The sequence below is a fragment of the Crocodylus siamensis genome, chromosome 14, assembly GCF_052110815.1.
Source record: "Crocodylus siamensis isolate JL-2025a chromosome 14, ASM5211081v1, whole genome shotgun sequence".
In the NCBI taxonomy this organism is placed as follows: Eukaryota; Metazoa; Chordata; order Crocodylia; family Crocodylidae; genus Crocodylus; species Crocodylus siamensis.
The window spans coordinates 11,647,109-11,668,211 of record NC_143408.1 but is presented as its reverse complement, the minus strand read 5'-3'; the positions used below and the strand labels follow the sequence as shown (position 1 = coordinate 11,668,211).

General features: G+C 48.2%; 1 protein-coding gene across 1 annotated transcript in view; it reads left to right on the top strand.

Moving 5' to 3' along the window:
* Nucleotides 1-355: 355 nt before the first annotated feature.
* LOC149853369 (excitatory amino acid transporter 1-like) overlaps nt 356-21,103 on the top strand; it is a 119,849-nt gene continuing 99,101 nt past the window's right edge. Inside the window, exon 1 of the mRNA XM_090028072.1 lies at nt 356-675. The gene's annotated coding sequence lies outside the window, so the exon portion shown is untranslated. The remainder of the gene's footprint in view (nt 676-21,103) is intronic.

Below are 21,103 nucleotides of genomic sequence, written 5' to 3'. Positions count from 1 at the left end.
GAAGCCTTGGCAGTTGGCGTGTGCTCTTCCTGGATGGAAGGAATAGTAAAGAAGCCAGCGGCTGGGCTGGGCTGGTGCAAGAGAGGCCGTCAGTGAAGATGTAAACGGAGGAGTCCGTGGGTGGGAGGCAGGCCGGGGCCGGGCAGGGACATGAATGTAGCTGGTAAATAATGGGGAGTACCTGGGGAGTCAGCTGTTGGGCAGGTTATAATGTGTCATAAAACTAAGGTCTGTATTTAGTCCATGATTTTTAAAATTATGATGAGGACACCGCACTGGCCGCTCCCGGAGGTTTGGAATTCTTTCCTGCCGTCTCCCCAGCGTCGCCCGGGCTCCGGCCCTGCACCCCCGGCGGCGGCCGGAGCGACAGCTGCCGCTCCCCGGGCCCAGGCTCCGCGTTTTCCCGCCTCCCGAGCGGCCGGCAAGGGGCTGCGCGGCCCCGGGGCGGCAGCACGGGCCGCCCTGCTCTCGGCGGGGACGTGTCGTCCGCGTGTGCCCGCTCGGCGCCGCGGGAGCGGCTTCCCGCCGGGCCCGGCGCTGCGGGGGCAGAGGCCGCCCCGGGCGGGCGCGGGCGCGGCCCCAGCCGGCCGGGCGCGCAGGGGTTAAGCCCCGCGGCGCGAGCGGGGAAGCGGCCAAGGCGGCGCGCGCTGCTGCGCTCGGCGGGGCCCCGGCCGCGTAAGTACCGCCGTGCAGCCGGCGCCCGTCCCGTCCCGTCCCGTCCCCCCCGCGGGCTCCCGCGCCGGCCACGTGGAGACCCGGCGCCTGGCGAGCGCCGCGCTAGGCCCAGCGCCTGCCTCCCGCCGCCGGCCGGCTCTCCCTCCCGCGCCTCGTCCCCGCCGCCGCCGGCCGGCCCTGCCCGGGTACGCGCCCTCGAGCAGACTCCCGGTTTGGAGAAGAGCTGGAAATAAATCCGCTCGCTCCCTTCTCCCTTGCTCCCGAAACCAGCGGGCGCCCGGGCCTCGCGCCGCCACAGCCGGGGCGCCCCCCCCCCCCGCTCGGCCGTTGCCTTTCGCGGGCTCCGCGCCCCGGCCGCCGCAGGCAGGAGCCGGGCTACGGCGAGCCCGTCCCGGAGGAACGTGAGACCGCCCGTGGGCCGTGCGCGGATGGCCGGCGAGGTCTGCCCAGGCTCTGGCGATTTGGGCGGTCTCTTGCACCCACCAGCGCGTGCTCTGGGTCCCCCACGCATCGCTTGTTATGCCCCATTTATAAAACTTGACCCCAAAAGTGAGATGTTTCTCCTTATTATCATAATTATCTGTGATTCAGAGTTTTAGAGGGTTGTAGATTAATTGTATATTTCTATGCATATTTTAAGAAATGATGTTAAGATGCTGGCAGGGTGAATAAGACTGATAGTTTAAATAACAAAAAACCACCTGATTGATTTTTTTTATTTCAAAAAGATTTCCCCCGCCCCCAACCCTGCCCCCATTACACATTTTAGTCTGCGTTACTGGACTGCCGGTTAACCCGGGAAGTGAGAGCTGGTGTGGATGCTCTACACGTTTGGGCCAGACTGTAAATGCTTGTTTCAATCTAGGGTTCAGCCTAGGTAAGGTGGCCTAGTGTAGACAAAACTGGACATCTGAATTTGAGAGCAAGAGGAAAATCGGGTCATAGCAGGATCTCTGGTCAGTGCGTCACACTGGCCACACTTAGTTACAAATGCAGAAATGGCTTTTCCAATGGCAAACAGCTTGGATTGTGGTAGTCAGCTGGGGTCTTGTCTGCGGACGTTGGATCAGTATTTCAGAATCTCCCGGCTACCGACAGCGCAACCTAGGCAGGCGGCGGGGCTCGCATCGGCGAGGGCAGGATCGGAAGGCAGTCGGGTAGCAAAGGTGGAAGCTGCTTCCCAAACTTTCATCTTGCAGATGACCCTCTCAACTCCACAGAGGCTGAGACTAACTTTTAGAGATGATAAATATTAAGGCCTCGCAGCACCTTCCTGGTAGCAGGAGAGCTGCCCCCCAGCTGTGCATTTACCATTTCTTTCACCAGCCTGCTTAGACCTGAGCCCAGGTTTCAAAAGTGGCACCATGCTCGGGTTCCCTGAGTTCCTGTGGATACAAAAGCTGTGAGGACCAGGAAACGCTTAGCAGGGCTCTCTCCTGCCAGGAGTCCTGAGGCTGTGTAGTCCTCTATTCCCGGCAAGTAGCGGCAGATGTTAGAATTGCTTTTTGGAGGCTTAAGTAGTACTGGGATGCCCCACTGGGAACTCTGCCCAGTCCCACTAAGTAAAGCTGCTGCCTCATATGTGCAGTCTCTGCTCCAGGGTATTACACGGGTTTGGAGTTAGGGGCAAGGCAAGGCAGGGAGTACCCAGAAGAATCTCTGTGTATCTCAGTGCACTGCAGTGTCTTACAGATAAGAGGAAAGACCGGGGTGGGAGGGGTGTGTGTCGTCCTTTCCCTGTTGGTTGTCAGCTGTCACGGTGGCAGGTAACTGGAGAATTGTGGGCTCCAGCCTTGGCAGCTGAACAAACTGTCTCTATTAAAGAGCCTTCCAGAGTGAGACATCCAGGTAAGCGCATCAAGCCATCTCAGTGGGTGGGGTGATAGGGTTCAGAAGGGCTCGCCTAGTGATCCTGACTGAGGACAAACTGCCTTGGACAGCGTGGGAGGTGGATACAAGCAGAAACAAACACCGGTGCTTACTGAGCTCTTTTGCTACCGTAAACATCATAGGCCTCTCCCCTTCTCAGGTACCCTCTGACAAAGATCTCAAAGCCACAAATCCATTGGTTAAGCTGAACTTTTTGAGCAGTCACAGCCATCATGCAGCAGTAGAAACAGGTAGAAGGAGGTGAAATCATTGAATCAAGGGCATAGAGCAAGGTAGTGGCAGAGCCAGGAATAGAGTCCCACTGTTTTGACCCCTACATAGTTGTTCTGCCAATAATTAGTACTGTATCCCAGGGTATGGATGTTGTGTGGGGCTTTACAGGGGGAGGAGTTGCTGCTGCTCTGGCCCTGGCCTCAGTTGTTATCTTTTAGCTGTTAGATGTTCAGGAGCCTGGAGCTGTACATATCTAGCAAAACTGCTCCAACTTTAACCCTGCCTCACCAGGGTCAGAGCTGTTGCAATTTTGCTTCCTTATATTGCTACAGACTCATGTAGCTGTTAAAATTACATCATAACAGCTGCAGCAGGCAGCCCTGCAGCAGTTCCCCCTCCCCATTTGAAGTTTGCCTATAGCCCCAGACAATGTATTAATGAATCACTGCTGTGGTCCATAACATGTCTACTAGGGACAGAAATTACACATGAACCAGTATAAGTGATTGAAAACGGGTTCAAATCTGTAACACAACAGAAGTTTAGTGCGCAGAAACCACTTTCAAAATGACCAAAACCAGTTTAAAATAAACCTGGTTGAATGTAGTATCAGACTTCCCCCAGCATCCCAGGATGGTTTGCACGTCCTCCTCCCACAAACCCCACACTCACAGGGTGGGTGCACTAGCCTTGGCCCAAGCTGTCTGCTCCAGCTGAGCAGGGAGATGTGTCCTAGCCCCCCACTCCTCCCTCTGGCTTCTGCCCTGGGTCACTGCATGTATGTGGCTGCCTTTCTGAAATCAAAAGGGAATGTCTGTTCACTCAATCTACAGCTTAGACTAACCTGCAAAGATTGAATCAATTCAGCCTCTGGCTTTTTGACTGGCTGTGCTTAGCCCATATGTGATTAGCAGTGATTCTCAACCAGTGTGCCAAAACACCTGAGTGTGCTGTGAGATCCTTTTAAGGGTGCCATGGTGTGTCACGCAATATTAGCACTGTGCAAACACACCTACACACGAGTCACAAGATAAATCCAGAGATTTCACACAGGGGTTAAAAAAAATTCTGACCTGTTGTGAATTCTTTTCAACAGAAGAATTGCTCTATTATTTTTCCATAGTCAAAAAAATGAATGAAAGGTAAAAGCTGGCGTTTTCTAAGGGGTTCCTTGAGTCTGGCAAGGAGTTGCTTGCATCTAAAAAGCATTGAGAACCACTGGTGTAGAAGGCACAATGTGGTGCAATGCAGATCCCTTAAGCAATGGGTGTCAAACTTGCTCGGTCCCCCAGGCCAGATTCAGACTGCAAGGGACCTTGCAAGCTGGATCTGGACCCTCACTGGTGACGGGGCAAGCAGCAGCAGTGTTAAACCACAGGCAGCTGTGGGTACCTGAGTCACTGTGTCCTCAGTAGTGCTCCATACCCCAGAATTCAATAGGCCTTGCCTCCGCTCACTTCTCCCATGAATTCCCAACCCCGTCAGGAGTCCTATGGGTTGGATGACATGGCTCTGAGGGCTGGATTTGGCTCACAGGCTGTATCTTTATCCAGAAGTGTAGCTCAGATGATGGGAAGCATAAGGCAGTAAGGGCTGCTGCTGTGCTGATTACAGCAGCAAGATCAGCTGCTGCTGTGGTGGTGGCTGTTTTTCTGCCCTCCCACCCCGAAAGGTGGCATCTAGGGCTCCTGTCCCAGTCCCCGGCCCCCCCCACCCCCAATTACTCTGCTATCTTTGACACCCATGCCTTAAGCTAAGTGTGGAAGAAATACAGTCATGTTAAGTGCAACATTAGTAACCAGACTAATAAGCTTTGCTTCTTAGCAGAGCTAATTAGCTCAGGCACTGTGCCACTTTACAGTTCTTTATGTTTCTCTGCAGGTATTTGCTCCCTGGAGATCTACTACTTGCTTGTCCTACATTAAAATGGTGCAAGTTTTATTGTATCTGGAAAAAAATATTTCACTCTCAAAGTGCTTTTACAAACCTAACAGTTGCTGCTCAGGCAAAAACCTCACTGGCTGATGAGAGAGTTCCTAGGTGTAGTATCCTCCATGGTGCAGACTTGTGTGTAATGAATGTGGAAGGGGTTCATTATCGAGGCTATTAAGCACAGAGAGGTAGTTCTCTCAGGCTCTTGAGCCTGTGCTGCATAGTTTTAGCACATAAGATCTCCCCAAATCCGGACTAGGTCTAAGTCATAGAAGGCCCTGCAGTGGTTGGTTCTCACCCCTGTCATATGAATTTATACAGCCCTTTGTGATTCATGCCTAATTTCATGTACCACATGCAATAGAAATTCCAGCCCTCACACCTTTCCTTATATAAATCTGGAAGACAGGTTCAAGAGTCTCTCAAAAAATGCGAGTGACCAGCAGCACTCAAGTTCTGTGCATTGCTTCTTGCTGCTTTACAGCAGGAGGTGACATCCCCTTGATATCATGATGTAACACAGTGAGCAAATGACAAGGCTCTGGTTTTCAGACATACTCATTGGGCACATGGTGTCTGGAAAACTATATATAATCTGACCTGTGGGTGTGGGTTGGGGGGTGATTGGAGGTGATAGGGGAAGCAGGACAGATTCCTATCTTGTTCTATGTGCAAAATGGCAGTTTTCTAACTGTATGAGTGCCATTTTGGGTACTTACCCATAGTTTACTATTCTGTTGCCCTTGTAGCATGGATACATACGCCTAGACTGACTACACACAGCCTAGCTAGGTAAGTATGCAGTTGTGTAAGTTTGTACCTGAGCATATGTCCTAGGGGTGAAAAAACAGTACGCCTCCAATACCCTCCCCATAGGGCCACTCTGTCCAGCCTGCTGGGCTACAAGGGTTGGGGGCATGGCCTGCCACAGAATCCAGGGCCCCCAGACCTACAGCTGCTTGCCCTACTGCTGCAGCCTGGATCCCACCCAGGGCATGGGATGAGTTTGACACCCTTGTTTTAGCCCCAGATAGCTAGATTGTTAGGATAGTAACCAGAAATGCAGGCTTGTGGCCCTCTTTAACCAGAAGGGGGTTGAACCTGTGTCATTCCAACTTGCTAATACTGCACAGTGGTCTAGCCACTACACAACAAGCTAAACATTATCCAGCCCCTTCTTCAGTGCTTCTTTTTAAGCTGAGCTACTTCACTGTGAACATTCATCAGTGGATAAAGTAAAGGGAGAACAGTGAAGAAGTTTCTGCTTCAACAGAAAAAGGCATAGGCTAGAAGTCAGCACCTGCTTTCTTCTAGGGCAGCAGCCATCTTACTGAACCATACAACTTAGACCTTGGGTTTTTTTCTTCCTGGCTCCACATGTCTTTCTTAGCAGCGCAAGGCCAGTGCAGAAGGAAACCAAAAGAAAACCCTGCATGGCACCTAATCTCTGCTATAGTAGTCTGAGTGCTATGCCAGGAAGTCAGAGAAATAGATATAGGTTCAAAATTCCTCTGCCTTAGAATCCAGATCTGGTGAATTGACCTAACCACCAGCTCATGGGCTTTTGTCTGGCCACATATTCATGACTTATGAATCCACAATGGGTATGTGCATGTAGCTTTTGTAGCACCTGCCAGGCTAGTGTGCAGCCTACTGCACATGCTCAGAGTATATGTATGTCTACACTTAGGCTTAATAATAGTAGCATAAAGATAGAGTAGTAGAGTTGCAAACTGTACACAAGTGCCAAAGAAGCCACTTAGGGCACTGTAAAACTGACATTTAAAAACAACTGAAATAGAATTCTGCCCTGAGTTTTCACTGAAAGTCCAGGCTAGAGTTAGGTGACAAGGTTGGCTAAGTTTATTCACATGTAGCTCTGACAAATCAAGACAAACTCAAGTTCTGACAAAGTGAAGATTTGTATCACGTTTGGTATTCAGTTCCGCTTCTCAGGTTGAGGGATAACCTGCAGTCCTGCATCCAAAACAGCTCTGTCCGTTTAATCGATGCTGAGTCACAACAATGATATTCCATTTCTTGTCTTTGAGTAATTCTGCTTAATACAGGAAAGTTATTGCAGACTTCACGCTTCAAATATGATAAGTGAAAATAGATTTTGGTCTTTTACAGCAGGGGTGTCAAATATATAGCCCATGGGCTGGATCTGGCCTGTGAAGCCACATCATCTGTCTGGGGAGCATTTCATCCAGACCCTGCTGCTGACCCTGGGTCTTGAGTAGATCCACATCACATGTGGTGCATGCTGGATGGGCCTTGCGCGCAGGGCTGGGAAACATGCCACCCACAACCCGTACTGCACAGTCAGTCTGGGACCCCCACCCTGCATACCAAATTCAGCGCCTGCAGCTCCTGTTCTGGTCAGTGATCCAGGACGTGAACCACATTTGGTGCCTACTCCAGCCAGTCTGGAATGGGCGTCACATGCAGAACGGGTCCCATGGTACGCACTGCATGCAATGCAATTCTAGATCGTCCAAAGTGGATGCTGGATCTGGCACACAGACATCCATGGGTCCCATGCAGGCTTTATCAAATGCCCACTCTGGTTGGTTCAGTACTGCTCTGCACAAAGCACCCACTCCAGCCAGTCTGGGGCCCACCCTGGATGCAGCACCTGCCCTGATCCAGCACTATACCATGTACAGCTTGTGTCCTGAACTGGCCAAAGCAGGCGCTGTGGGTACTGGATCCAGCATGTGGGGGGAGGGAGTTGTTCATGGGCCCAGTCCAGCCTAGGGCGCCACATGAATTTGACACCCCCATGTTAGAGTGAGGTTCCTCTGTCAGAGACCTCAAAATTATTTACATAGAAGAATTTTAAGCACTATCAGTAGCAATTCTGCATGTCCTCAATAACGAGCCAACATCTTCGTTTGGCCTGCTATTTGTTCCTCCTATAGAATTAATTGGATGCTCGTGTTGTGCATGATATAGCTGTTGTTTTGGCAGATTGTGAGTGATTTCTTGTAACAACAGTAACTGTTTGGCATTTTTGTATTTATGAGTAGAGAAAGGTAGTTAGCCATGTTGGTCTGAAGTCAGGCAAAAGGCAGGGCAGGGTGGCACCTTATAGATTAACTCGCTTAGAAAGCGTTTCTGAACAAACTACTGTAGTCTGTAAGGTGTCACCCTGCCCTGCCTTTTGTCTTTCTTGTATTTTGTCTTTATAGCTTTTCGTAACTTTATATTGTATTTTGTATTATAGCTTATTGTAACTTCTCCAGGGTTCTCTGGCTTTGACTAGCTTTTTAGATGTTGGCACTAAAGCTTTATTCATTCTCTCCGTAAACCTCTGAACTGATGATCTTAATGACGTATTGTGAAATATGTTGTGATATTCTAACTATGCTAAGTAAGGATAACTTGATTCATTTAGGGCTTTTAATCAGGTTCTTTGTTACATTATCTTCATTTTCTGCTAATTTGATTGTTCACAGTAAGGGCTGGACAGACTGTGTCTTACCTTGATGGTACCATTAGCTGGATTCAAAGAAAAATGATTACATTCTCCCCCTCCTCCCCCCCCCAAGTTAGCTAGATTTGTTAATAATATTCTGTTATTAACTTAATCTTGTGTGAAAGAAATTACTTTGTTAGGTATTGCTGCATTGCTACTCGAGATGCTGTGTAATGGCTAATTTAAAAAAGAGTAGAAATTGAAGAATAAGAGGTAATCTTCTTTGTCTAATTAATATAGCTAAATTTTTAAGGATAGAAGTGACCTTGATAATGCCTGGCCTGTGGCATAACAAAAACCCAACACATTTCAATCACTTATCCCTGCAGAGTCCAGTAACTTATGGAAAGTATTACCCAATTGTAATTTAAAGATATCAAGATACAAACACTGCAACATCCTAAGGTACGTTGTACCAATGATGAGTTACATTTACTGCAAAGATTTTTCACCATACTTACAATTAGAATTGATCTTATTGTACCTTTGCCTGATAAATTAAGGAGCCTTCTAATTAAGTAAATACTACATTTCAGAGCCTTCAGGAATCTCCCAATATAGGTACTTAAAATGGTGGTCAAGTCACTTTATAATCTTTCTTTAAATCAGGGGTCAGCAACCCCCAGCACATGGGCCGAGCACGGCACGTGAGGCCATTTTGCTTGGCACACCACTGCCAGCCTGGGCTCTAGGCAGCTGCTGCCAGCCACGAAGCCCAGGCTGCTCCCAGCAGGCTGCTGGGTAGCTGCAAGCCCTGCTGCAAGCAGATTGGGCTCTGTGGTTGGCAGCAGCTACCCAGAGCCTGGGCCAGCTGCAGCCAGGAGGCTGCAAACATCTGCTCCGGGCTCCGGCATCAGCTCCATACAGGCGGGTGCACACGTGCCTCAGAGCGGACTGTGGGACAGGGGCCTGAGGCAGCACAACCCTGGCCTCTCCCCCGCTGCCGGCACAGAGCTGATGACAGCTCCGGAGCCCGGCACAGCTGTTTGTAGCCAGCCTGGGCTCCGGGCAGCTGCAGCAGGCAAGCTGCAAACAGCTGCGCTGGGCTCCACAGCCGCGGCATCTGCTCCATGCTGGCGGCAACTGCATATGCACCTCAGAGCGGGCAGTGGGAGGGCTTTGCTGCCTCGGGCCCTATCACCACTGTCCGCTCCAAGGCGTGCGTGCACCTGCTGGTATGGAGCTGATGCTGGAGCCCGGAGCAGCTGTTTGCAGCCTCCTGACTGCGGCTGGCCCAGGCTCTGGTAGCTGCTGCCAACCACGGAGCCCAGGTTGCCTGCAGCAGGGCTTGCAGCTGAGCCTGCCTGACTTCCACCTGCTCCAAGCCCAGCCCCGGCACAGCCTCCCACCAGGATGAGGCTGGTGCTGCCCCTTGCCAGAAGCACCGCACCTTTTGTGGGTTTAGCTGTGTGGGGTGGTTGGGCTGTTGGGCAGGCTTCAAGCCAGGGCCTTGGCCAGCTGTGCTGCAGCTCCGGGGGCTGGCTCCCCAGGGAAGCACAGGGGCCCTGGTGGCACGAGGGCATTGTTGGGTCGGACTCTGTCCAGTGGTCCAGGAGCCTGGCTTCATGCTCCCACACAGCTGGTTCTGTGCGTTTGTCTGCCTCTGTCTGGTTCTGTGTGTCTGTGTGTGCACACGTGTCTGGTTTTGGATGTGTGTGTGCATGTGTCTGTTCTGGGTATGTTCTGGTTCTCTGTGTGCATGTGCGTGCACCTGGTTCTCTCTTTGCTCTCCTTTTTCTCTCTCTCTCTCTCCTCTTTCTCTTATTTGTCCCTTTTATCTCTCTCTCATTGCAACATGCTCAACAAAAAAGGAATACACAACAACAAAGGCAACATTTTATTATGTATATCCCCACCTCCCCCCTATTTTGTTTTTCTGGCACTCTGGCACCTTCCAAGGTAGACATTGTGGGTTTTTTGGCAATCCAGCCAAAAATGTTGCCTGCCCCTGGTTTAAATAAAGTGAGAGTTTGACACGGCCTCGTTTGCTGCATATGATTTAACCCTGCACAGTTGGATCTCAATATATGGGTGTGTGTGGGTGTTAATTTTTGACCAGTCACCTATTTTGCATTGTTGCAATATTGTTTTTTCGTTTGTGCTTTTTCAGTTTGGTTTCAGGCTTGGGTAATACTTGAGACATATTTACCTTGCAGATGTTTCCTTTTGCTATTTATGGGAGCTCTTGGAACCAACTGCTATAAGAAATTCTCTACTGGCCCCTCTTTTTCACACATAATGAATATTTTTGCCATGTCATAATTGCTGAGGTCAAGTCAGTATGTTGCACAATTCTTCATGTAGTACGGCTTCTAAATGCAAGTATTTATGATCTGTTTTTAACTGAACCACTTTCCTCCACTGTACAAAGTTGCCTACCAAATCCAGTAGCGTACAAGAAAAAAAAAATGGCAAATCTCTTAAAGACCGATGCTTAACCTGTGACCTGTTGGTTTAGAGCACTTTTCAGGGAAGGAGAAAGTTGAAACCTCTTCTGGGTAAGAATACCTGAGTGTGCCTCCTACTTCCTGGGCAGGTGTTCTTACCAGTAGATTTCATAGACATTAGGGCTGGAAGGGACCTCGGAGGATCATCAAGTCCAGCCCCCAAATTATTGGGGCCTCCAAGATTATTGGACTTAAACATTGGAGGATCCTTTCCCAGCCCTCCCCACATCGCACTCCAGCAAGTCTGTGTACAGGAAAATTCTAGTTTGCCCTGTGGCTAAACCAAATCCAAAAATACACAAGTGTCAGAACCTGGTCGCACATGGTTGTGCATGTGCCATTCAAGTGCGTAAAGTGAAGCAGGGTTTATCACTTAGTTTTCTTGCTCACACTAATTCTAATGGGGCTCTCTCTCGCTTCAAACATGTGCTTACAATCAAGCATATTTTTAAATGTTGCCTGAATAGATATTCTTTCTGGAATTGAGGTCTTAATAGGTAACCTAATTCAAGGTTTGTGTGTAAGTTAGTCTTTTTTGTGGTGCTTTCCAATTGCACATCACTTGGCTAGTTTTATGTAATTAATTGCTGATTGCTGCTGTCAAGCATTCACTCAGTTACCTAGCTAATTGTAGAAAAGCCTGTTTAAGCTCTTTTCGTGCTCTCTAGCATCAGAAGCAGCAGGGTATATGGTTTCAACAAGTCAGCAAAGCACTGCATGCATTTAGAGAGAAGCATGAAACAGTTTCCATGATTCCTAGCTAATTCTATGACAGTTCTCATGAGTTACTGTTCTACGTACATTATTGTGATAAGCAACAGTGCAAAGCAACATTTCTAGCTTCCCTATCCTAAATATAGTTCATTTTCAGCTTTTCTTTAAATACATTAAAATATTTTTGCCAGCTATATATACAAATGTAGAAACGTGTGTGTGAGTGAGAGACAGAAGGAAAGAGGGTCATGGGCATATATGCTACAAATGCTTTCTATAGCACTTCAAAAGTCTAGTCAACAAAGGGGTATGCCCCACAGAGCTACGGAAATGGCAGACATGCTCTAGGAATGTCGTTGGATGAAACCCAGGATCTACCATGCCTCCCCCTGCCCCCCTTACCCCCACCCAGTAGGTCAGCCTGTGGAAGGGGCAGATCGAGGCCCCCGTGGTGAGGGGGGGAGTGGGGCAGCAGGGGCAGGGGTGAGTGGGGCCCAGCTGGTCGGAGCCCAAGCAGCTCATCCAGGCGCACAGGGTGGGGGGGCTCCCAATGCTGCGTGCACCTTGGCGGAGGCCCAGGGAGGCATGTGCCTCCCCCGATCTGTGTGCAGGGCGAGGCAGCTGCTGCTGCATGCTGGGCTTTGTGGGGAGTGAATAGCAGTCCCAGGAGACCCAAGGGTGGGGAATGGAGCTGCAGCCATCAGGACATCAGGCTACAGGCGTGGGCAAAATGCGGTCCATTGGCCAGATGTGGCCCGCCAGGCCATTTTATCTGGACCACGGCGCCCCTAAAAAATTTAGAAAATTAATATTTATCTGCCTCTGGCTGCCTGTCGTGCAGCCCTCGATGGCTTGCCAAAACTCAGGGGCAGTGTGAGCTGACCCAGGGGAGAGACCAGCGAGGGACAACAAGGAAGGAGCTTCACAGAGCTGGCAAGAGCTGAGCCAGCAGGGCAGGCGCAGTGCCCCGGAAGAGCCTGAAAGAGCAGGACCTGCAGGCAGCAGTGGGACCCTCAGCAGCGTGGCGTGCAGCCGGCAGGAGAGGCTCCCCGCTGGGCTCCAGGATCCCCGGGGAGAGGCTGCAGCCAGCAGGAGAGGCTCCCTCTGCTCCAGGAAGGATCTGAGCAGTGACCTGAGAGGTTTCCAGCTCTGCTTCCAGCTCCTCCAATCAGAGGCCAGGCAGCTTGACATGAGGCTGGGGCTCTGGGAAGGTCAAGACCCCTAGCAGGCTTGAGTAGTGCTACCAGTGGTGGCTCTGTGGCAGTGTTCCTGCCTACCACGTGGGCGGTCTGGGTTTAAGTCTTAGCTGGGGTGAATGAGCTAACAAGAAGCAAATCTTCTTGCAGTGGAAAGGTGCCATTGTGTTTCCCCACTCCAGGTACCAAGGCCCTAAATTTCCTTATCATTTGACATTTTGCATTTTTAGCCTTTTTATATTTCACCAACCTGTATTGTTTGTTCTGCTGTTTGTGTTTTATATTTTGTGAACCCTGTTTTTTGTCAGTGATTTTAAGTGTCTAACCTTTATTAAATCCTGCCCCCTTGGGGCATTGTAGTGTCCACTATACCCTCTGATTTATGCCTGTTATGTTCCCAGTATTAAAAGGTATATGGTTAAGTCCCCATTGGTGGTTTGGCTCTGCTCTATAGGGGGAGGAGAGTCCCTACATCTCCCACAGCGTTTGTACACCTGCTTTGATCCCTTCAATTGGAGAGGGGGTACCTCTTGGAGTACCGCCTGGGTTACACAGTATATGAACCAATAGGCTGCCCCCAGATGGAGGGGAGTTGCGGGGAAGGGAGGAGAGCCGTGCTGCAGTCCTAGGGGACCTGGGCTGCAGCAGGGTCTCCTCTCATACCATGAGGCAGGGAGGAAGCCACAGGTCCAAGCAATCTCCTATTGTAACCACTGGCTGGAAAGCAGACTGCTGTATGCCTTTGCAGTGTTTTTGTAGCATTTCAGCCTGAGGGCTCAGCAGGGGGTCATCACATCTGTTTTTGCAGTGCTACATTTTATAGCACTTCAAAGTGAAGTGACACTTGTAGCACTACAGATGTAGTGTCTGTCCACAGCCAGAGATGTGGAGAGGTGTATTTGCCCATGTGTGTGACAGAGTGAGGAAGAAAATGGCATGTGGAAGAGAGAGGGGCCTGTTTCCGTACCTTCAGGCATGAGAACAGAGCAAGGTGTCAAACTTAATTATTACATCACTCTTCATACTTCCCTAGTTTCATGAAGTTTGAGGTCAGAAGGGACTATTAGCTCATCAGGTCTGACCTCTGTATACCACAGTCCATTTTACCAGTAACCCCTATATTGCAGATCACCAGGGATTCTGGTTGTCTCTGATTTTTAAAAAATCCCCAATTTTTGGATTTAAAGAAGTAACCCAAAATCCACATTTTTCCATGATTAAAATGAAACACCACTAATATATATATCCTGCACTCATTCTCCCTATCCCCTTCACCTTTTGCCCAGCTTTTCCCCCTCCCTCTTCTCCTTTCTTTCCCACCCCACTCACCCACCACTGCTCAGCTTTCAGTACAGGGAACAAAAGTCTTGGAAGATAGCTAGCCCACAAGGGAAGAGTTAGGAGCAGTACCTTGCCTCCTGAGATATTAGCCTCATGGGGCAGATAGCTGTTACTAAAACACAAACTGCCTAACACAACCTTAACACAACCTTGCCTGAAGAGGAATAACTTTGAGAGGCTCAGATCAACTTTTCTTGTCCTAATGTGTGGACACTCTCATCTTAAGAGCATTTAACATGTTTGAAAGGTAACATGTAACTGTGCTGCCCTTCTCTCATGCATTCTTGCCATTTGGAAATATGAACTGCATTGCCAAACAAGAAACAAAGATTTTTAACCTCCCTGGCTACCTCTGACATTGGACACCTCCAGGGATGAAATCAGCCCAATCTGTACATCACAGACTCACAAAAGCAGTCTCAGACCCAGGGGAATACACTTCTAGCTCCTATCTCCCCTGGGCAAAATGAACTTTATTTTTTTTCCTAAAAGCACTTTTACAATCTTTGGTTTCTCCTTCTCAGCCTGAAGAAGGGTACATGTGCTTGAAAGCTTGCAAAGAAAGAACTTTTTTTGTTACTATTTAGTTGGTCTAATAAAAGATATTGCCTCTGATCTAAAAGCTCTGTGTATTTTTCCCAGACCAACACAGCTATGATTGATCCCTTCTCTCATGTGCATTCATTCCCATTTGTCCATGTCTTTTTTTTTGGACATGTGGGGATCAAAACTAGACATGGTACTCCAGGTGAATCCTCCCCAGTGCTGAAGAGAGCAGAGGATCACTTTCCTTGACTTGCAAGTGATGCTGCTGTTAATACTGCCCAGTATGGTCTTGGCTTTTATTGCAACAAGAACACACTGTTGACTCACATTCAGCCTACAGCCCACTATGACCACCCCCCTGGTCTTTTTCTGCAATACTGCAGCCTAGCCAATTGCTCTCAATTCTACATTTGTGTATGTGATTGTTTCATCCTAAGAGCAGGATTTTCACTTGTCCTTACTGAATCCTATCTGATTGTTTTCAGTCCATTGTTCCAGTTTAGCAATGTCATCCTGAATCCTAATTCTGTCCTCCAAACTGTCTCGGCTCCATCCATTTTGGTGTTATCTGTTAATTTGCTAAGTGTGCATTCAAAACCAATCCTTCAAATCATTAATGAAAATATTGAACAGTACAGACATAGGACAGACCCTGAGAACCATACTTAATACCTCCTCCCAATTACAAATTGATCTTTGAGCACAAAGACCTAAGCAGCCAGGATTCCACATTATACTTCTTTCATCTAGATTGAATTTCCTCAGTTTACTAGTGAGAATGTCAAGGGAAACCGTGTCAAAAGCCTTGCTACAATCAAGATCTATTAAAAAGGAGGGCTATCTAGTAGAGAAAGGGAAGTGATCTTGCTATTGTAAACACCAAGGGAATATTGAAAGTAATGTCCTGTCTATTTCTGCTGTCCATACTTCAAGAAGGTACCTGAGAGTTAAAAGGTTACCAAGTTTCCTAGGGGAAAAATACTTTATGAAGTGAGACTTAAAAGAGTTCACCTTGCTTGATGTATCAAAGCGAAGGCCGAAGGGTGACTTGATCACTCTGTATAAATGCTTATACATGGAAAAGAGATGTGACAGTGAGGAGCTCACTGGTAATCTTATAGTTTTGGTAACATAGTGATAAGTTATGAAAGAGTGGGGGCTAACTGTTTTGGGTACAGGATAAGTCTTCCCAAGCACCATTCCAAGCCCCTTCCCCTGATTGATCTTTCTTTTTTCTGCTCCCTGCCTGATCTGTTGCTCTGCTCCCTGCCTATCTGCTGCTGTTATCCCTGCTTCCTCCCCAATTTGCCAGCATGCCATACTTAGGGGCTGTCTGCATCATTTATGGCATGCATGTGGCAGGTTGGTCACACCTGCTCTGAAACATCAGGGATTGGCCACAGATGGAGATAGGAGCACCAGATATACTGGAGCACTGTTATGAGGTAGCACCAAGTATTCTCTTTCTTAGATGCCTGACTGATGAGTCTTGTTCATAGTCAGGTAATATTGATAATCAGATTTAGGGTAAGGAGGGAAGTGGCTGGAACTGTGGGACACTTTTGCCTTCCTCAGTATCAAGGAGCATACCTTCTGGTGCCTCAGATCCTCTGGACATACCTTAACTAATCATATCCCTGCCTCCATATCTTCTGTACTATTCCTATAGTGCACAAAAAATTAGGCAAGCGAAGACTGAAATATTCCATCTAAATCAAGGATGCCAAACATACAGACCATAGGCCAAATCTGGCCCATGGGGCCATGCCCTCTAGCACTTGGGGCTTCTAGAGGGGCTGGGTCCTCACTGAAATCCAGAGGTACAGAGCCCTGTTGGGGATGCATGTCACCAGCAGGGAGTGAATGATGGCTGCATTAATCCTCATGGCTCCTAATGCCACTTGCCCCCTATCACCACAGCTCACCATGCCACTGGGTCCTGCACTTCTAAACAGAGCCCATGTTGCCCCCATGCAACCAGACTGAGCTTCACCATCCCCACATGCTTGGATCACGGCCCCACATGCCTGGATTGAGCCCTGTTGCCCCCTCTGGGCAACCTCAGGGGTGAGGCAGGTGAGTGGGCAGCTGCAGGGCCTGGAGGGGGCAGCACGGGCTCAGTCCAGGCATATGGGGCAGTGTGGCCCAATCTAGAGCTCAGTGGGGACAGCAGAGGTGCCATCTCGGCTCTAGGAGGTAGCACAGGCTTGATCTGGGTATGCAGGGATGGCAAGACCCGATTTTCAAGGGCAGGGCTGAAGAACATGTACTACCACTAGACAGCCAGTGAAATAGGCAGGCACAGAGTTGATTTGACAGCTCTTATCCAGGCCCCTGTTCACCAGTCCTCTAGCAGCAAGTCAGAGCTGTGTACATTAGAGGGCATTAGCCCTTAATGTGCAACTGCTCACAGTAGGTGCAAGCTGTAACATTGTAACAGCCCTTACCAGGTACTAATTTTAACATGTAACTACTCCTTAACAAGAATGACTAGCGTTCTAGAAAACTTGTCATATGAGAAAGTGTTGGAAGAACTGGGATGATTTAGTCTAGAGAAGGGAAGACTAAGGGAGGGGGTTGATAAAAGGCTTCAAGTTGCACTGGCATGTAGTTATAAAGAGGATGGTGATAAACTGTCTTCTGTGCCTACAGGAGAACAGATTGCAACAAGGGAAATTTGCATTGGATATTAAAAATAATTTTCTTACTATGGCGGTGGTTCAGACTTTGAACAGGTAACTGAAAGAAGTTATGAAATCTCCATCTTTGGATGTTTTTAAGAGCAGGTCAAATATTTGTCTGGAATGGTTTAGTCAAGATGGTTCAGGTCTTGAGCAGGGAGTTGGACTAGAACTAGATGATCTCCCAAGGTCTCTTCCAGCCCTACTTGCTAGGTCTCTAGGTACCTAGAATGACCTCTGACAGTCACTACTTTATAAGATAGTCTCCTATCCTGTATATATTATGTGTATTCTTGATTTGCAGGTGCATTATCTCACATTTGGTGGTATTAAAATGGATTTTGTTGTGAATGTTAATTTAACCAGACAGTTCAGATCACTCCGTAGCAGGAACCTATCTGCCTCATTAACAGCAAAGACTTTTTATCATTATTTACATTACTTTAAAAATATTGAATAGAACCAAGAATTGACCTCTGGGGAACCCCACTAGAAGCAATCTACCTCTTGATGTCTTCCCAGTAACACTTTGAGATCAATTTTTAATCCAGATGTTTTATAGTAGTAAGGCAAATATGTTGGAGAAATATATCAGTGCAAGCTGGCTTTATTAAGGAGACCTGCAATCATCAGGTTTTGACAATCAATTGTAACTTTCCAATTAGATGACCCATTTCCATAAGTTTCAATAAGATCTACCATATCATATTTCTTTTCTTACAGAAGCATCTTCAACTCTTCTCATTACCTAGATTGCTAGCGTTTATTTACAGATAATCAAAAATCTGTTTCTTATGTGCCTTTTTGTGCTTAGTTGATTCTGTGTAATAACTTATGTCCAAATTAGTGAACATTTAGTGACACCATAGACTTTAAACATGTTGACATCCATGAACAACCTGGTTTATAGATGGTTAGCAATAGGTGCAGCAAAGCCTGTTTGCTAAGATTTTCATGCCTGGTTTATGGATTAAGTTACACAACTGTCAGTGACATTAATTTGAGAAGATCACCTAATTATCCTGGTAAGTCTCAACCTTTTTGCCCTTGTTAGTGGCATAAGCTGGGACACCTTTTTGTAAGTGGTTCAGCATTTTGTTATATAGGTTAGATCCTTCCAACTATATTTATGTTTGGCTGATCTCTCTACAGTGCTGAGGCACTGAGAGATAGTAGTAAATTCTGAGAAAATCTAGGCGCTAATACTGTCATCCAGCATAGTAAGTATGCAAACATTGTTGCATGGTGGTTCACATGTGACCATGTCATGAAAAAGCTGCTGTGTAAACTCAGCTCAGCTGTGTGTTGTATCTGGATTGTGTCGTGAGCAGACTTTCCTTATAACAATGATTGGATTTCAGGACCTGGCCCAGCCTAGAACCTGTGATGCAAATGAAACTTCAAACCTCACCTGATGGGTCCTGTACAATGGAGCACAGATTAGTAGAGGCCCTGCCTTGTCAATTCAGGGCAGTGGCAGGGGTTCTGGGACAGGGGTCCCGGTTGGGATTTCCCTAACCAGTCTCTGTTTTAGATGGTGGCAAAGCTGCTTCATGATTTGTTGAATATCTGAGAGTCGCAGGGGAAAGTCTAGTCCCTCTGTCCATAGAGGAGGGTCAGGCTGAGCGTAGGCAAGCCTCTGGGCCCCAAGCTGTCATATTTCTTTTACAACTGCACTGAATGATGAAAGCTACATGCTGCCAAGAGGAGCAGCTCGCACTGTCTCATAGCTTATTACAGAAAGTGAGCCAGAGGGGAGGCATGTTCCCAGCACTAGTTCTTATCAGGCCACCTCCACTGTGAGCTCCCTGATCTACTTTCAGTGATTGCTTTTGACCTAGTAGAATTTAGAAGAAGCCCCTGAGAAATCTCACAGCTAATGCATGGAGCTAAAGGGGAGCTAGTAAGCAGCCATGCTAGGGAGCCAGACACATGTCAGAGTTGAAGATGCTTCTGTAAGAAACTGCCTCATCAGGTGGAAAATTCCAGTGCTCTTCCCAGTGGAAGATTACACGGGGGTGACACTACTTAGGAAGGAGACCTTGAGAACAACTTGTCCATATACTATCCAAACTACTGCCTCTGCATCGGTCCTGTGAGCTGTATAATCCACCAGGATGTTGTTGTGCTTGCTAACCCTCCCTCTCAGCCGTGCAGTGTGGAGCACCTAGGGAGCATCCACTGGCCTCCCTCTGCTCCGTCATTGTTTTAGGAAGGCTCATCCATAATAGAGATTATGCCATCTTTGCATGCTGTGGGTCCCTCTCATTTTATCTTTGATTGAGAACTGGCTGTGCTAATGGCCTAGTTGGCACCTCATGCAGCATCTGTGCTCTACAGTCAATGCCTGAACAATTCTCTCTTTGCTGCACCTGGCTTCATTCCTGGAGCTTGAAATAAGGCCCTGGGCATTGCATAAAGGATTATGGCACCTTGCCTGAATCCTGATTCTGTCCTTCCACAGCATGGCCTGGGCTGTCTAATCAAGTTCTAAGCTTGCTGGGACCCAGCTGTCCCACCTGCCCTGCCCAGTTTCTCCCCATCCCCACTATTTTGTGAAAGTTGATTCTGTCGCCTTCACTCATATGTAAACTATTCATTAGAAAAGGTAAGAGCACTTTATGGTAAGCAATAACAAGTGGGTGGGCTAAGAAAAAGGGGGCCTAGAGTTAGAAAATGAAGCAGGGAGATGGGTAGGGGCTAAGTATAGTTGTGGGGTCAGTACAATTCCACAGTTCAAGTACAAGTACTTGCTTGCAGACTGCACCCTGAAGACCACGGGTGGGTGCCACCTGCAGCACAGATCCTGGAGCAGCCAGAATCAGTGTGGTGTGTAGTGTGGATCCCAGACTGGTCAGAGCAGATGTCATGCTATGCACAGCACCCTCAGCAGCTGGTCCAGGACTGCACCACATGCGGCACGTACTCCAGCTAGGTCAGGAGCCATGTACAGTTCTGGTCCCAGACCACCTGGAGCAGGCCCTGTGTATAGCCCATGTCCTGAAAAACCCAGAGCAGGTGCTGCCTGTGGCATAGTTCCCAGAGAGGATGGAGCAGGCACTGTATGCAGCATATGTCTTCGGCCCTGCCTCTGGGGCTGGCCTGAGTCCATTCAGACTCAGGGGTAGCACTAGGGTTGGATAACAGGGCTCCATGGACTGGATCTGGCCCACAGGCCATGTGTTTAATAACCTTGTTCTAAGTGTGTTAGGGATCCCACAACCACGATTTCTTGTACACCCCCTGATCCCCTCTTTCTCTGGCCAGCTGGATATCTTGACTAGCATGGCCTACATTTTGGGATAGCTGGGAGGATCCCAGGGTGATGTCCAGGGCCAGGAATGGACATTGTGCCCTAGTGGGAGTTGTTCCCTGGGGAGTGGAGGGGAGAGTAATCATACTGTGGTGAGAGTCAGCAAGTAGAAGGAATGGTCCTGTGAGATGGATGGCCTTGTTCCTCATTCAGAAAACTAGCACCTAGTTGACTATGTCATAGGGCATGCCTGAGACTATTGCAATGCACGTATCACCACAGCTATGACCAGTGCAGACAACTGCTGGAGGAGTCATCATTTGGTACATTCCATTATGTCCATTTGTGTTGCCCCTAAACGACATAGAAGTAGCAACCAAGAGGTTCAATATCGAGGGCTTAAAAACTCTGCAAAAAGTGATCATCCCGTACAGTGCCTCAGTGAGAAACTCTCTGACTTCCCTGATCATCTTGACACCACCAATCACTGGGAGAGCCTCAAGAAAGAAATCCAGGAGGTGTACGAAGAATCTCTAGGCTTCTTCACAAAGAAATACCAGGACTGGTTTGATGAAAATGATAAGGACATTAAAGCTCTCACTGGGCACGTTTACATTAATGTGCTGTAATTACAGTGCATTAAGTTTAGTACGTATAATAACAGGTACTAACAATGCACTGTAATTGGCACTACTACACAGTAGTGCTGGTGCATGCTTTTTTGCGATACTAAT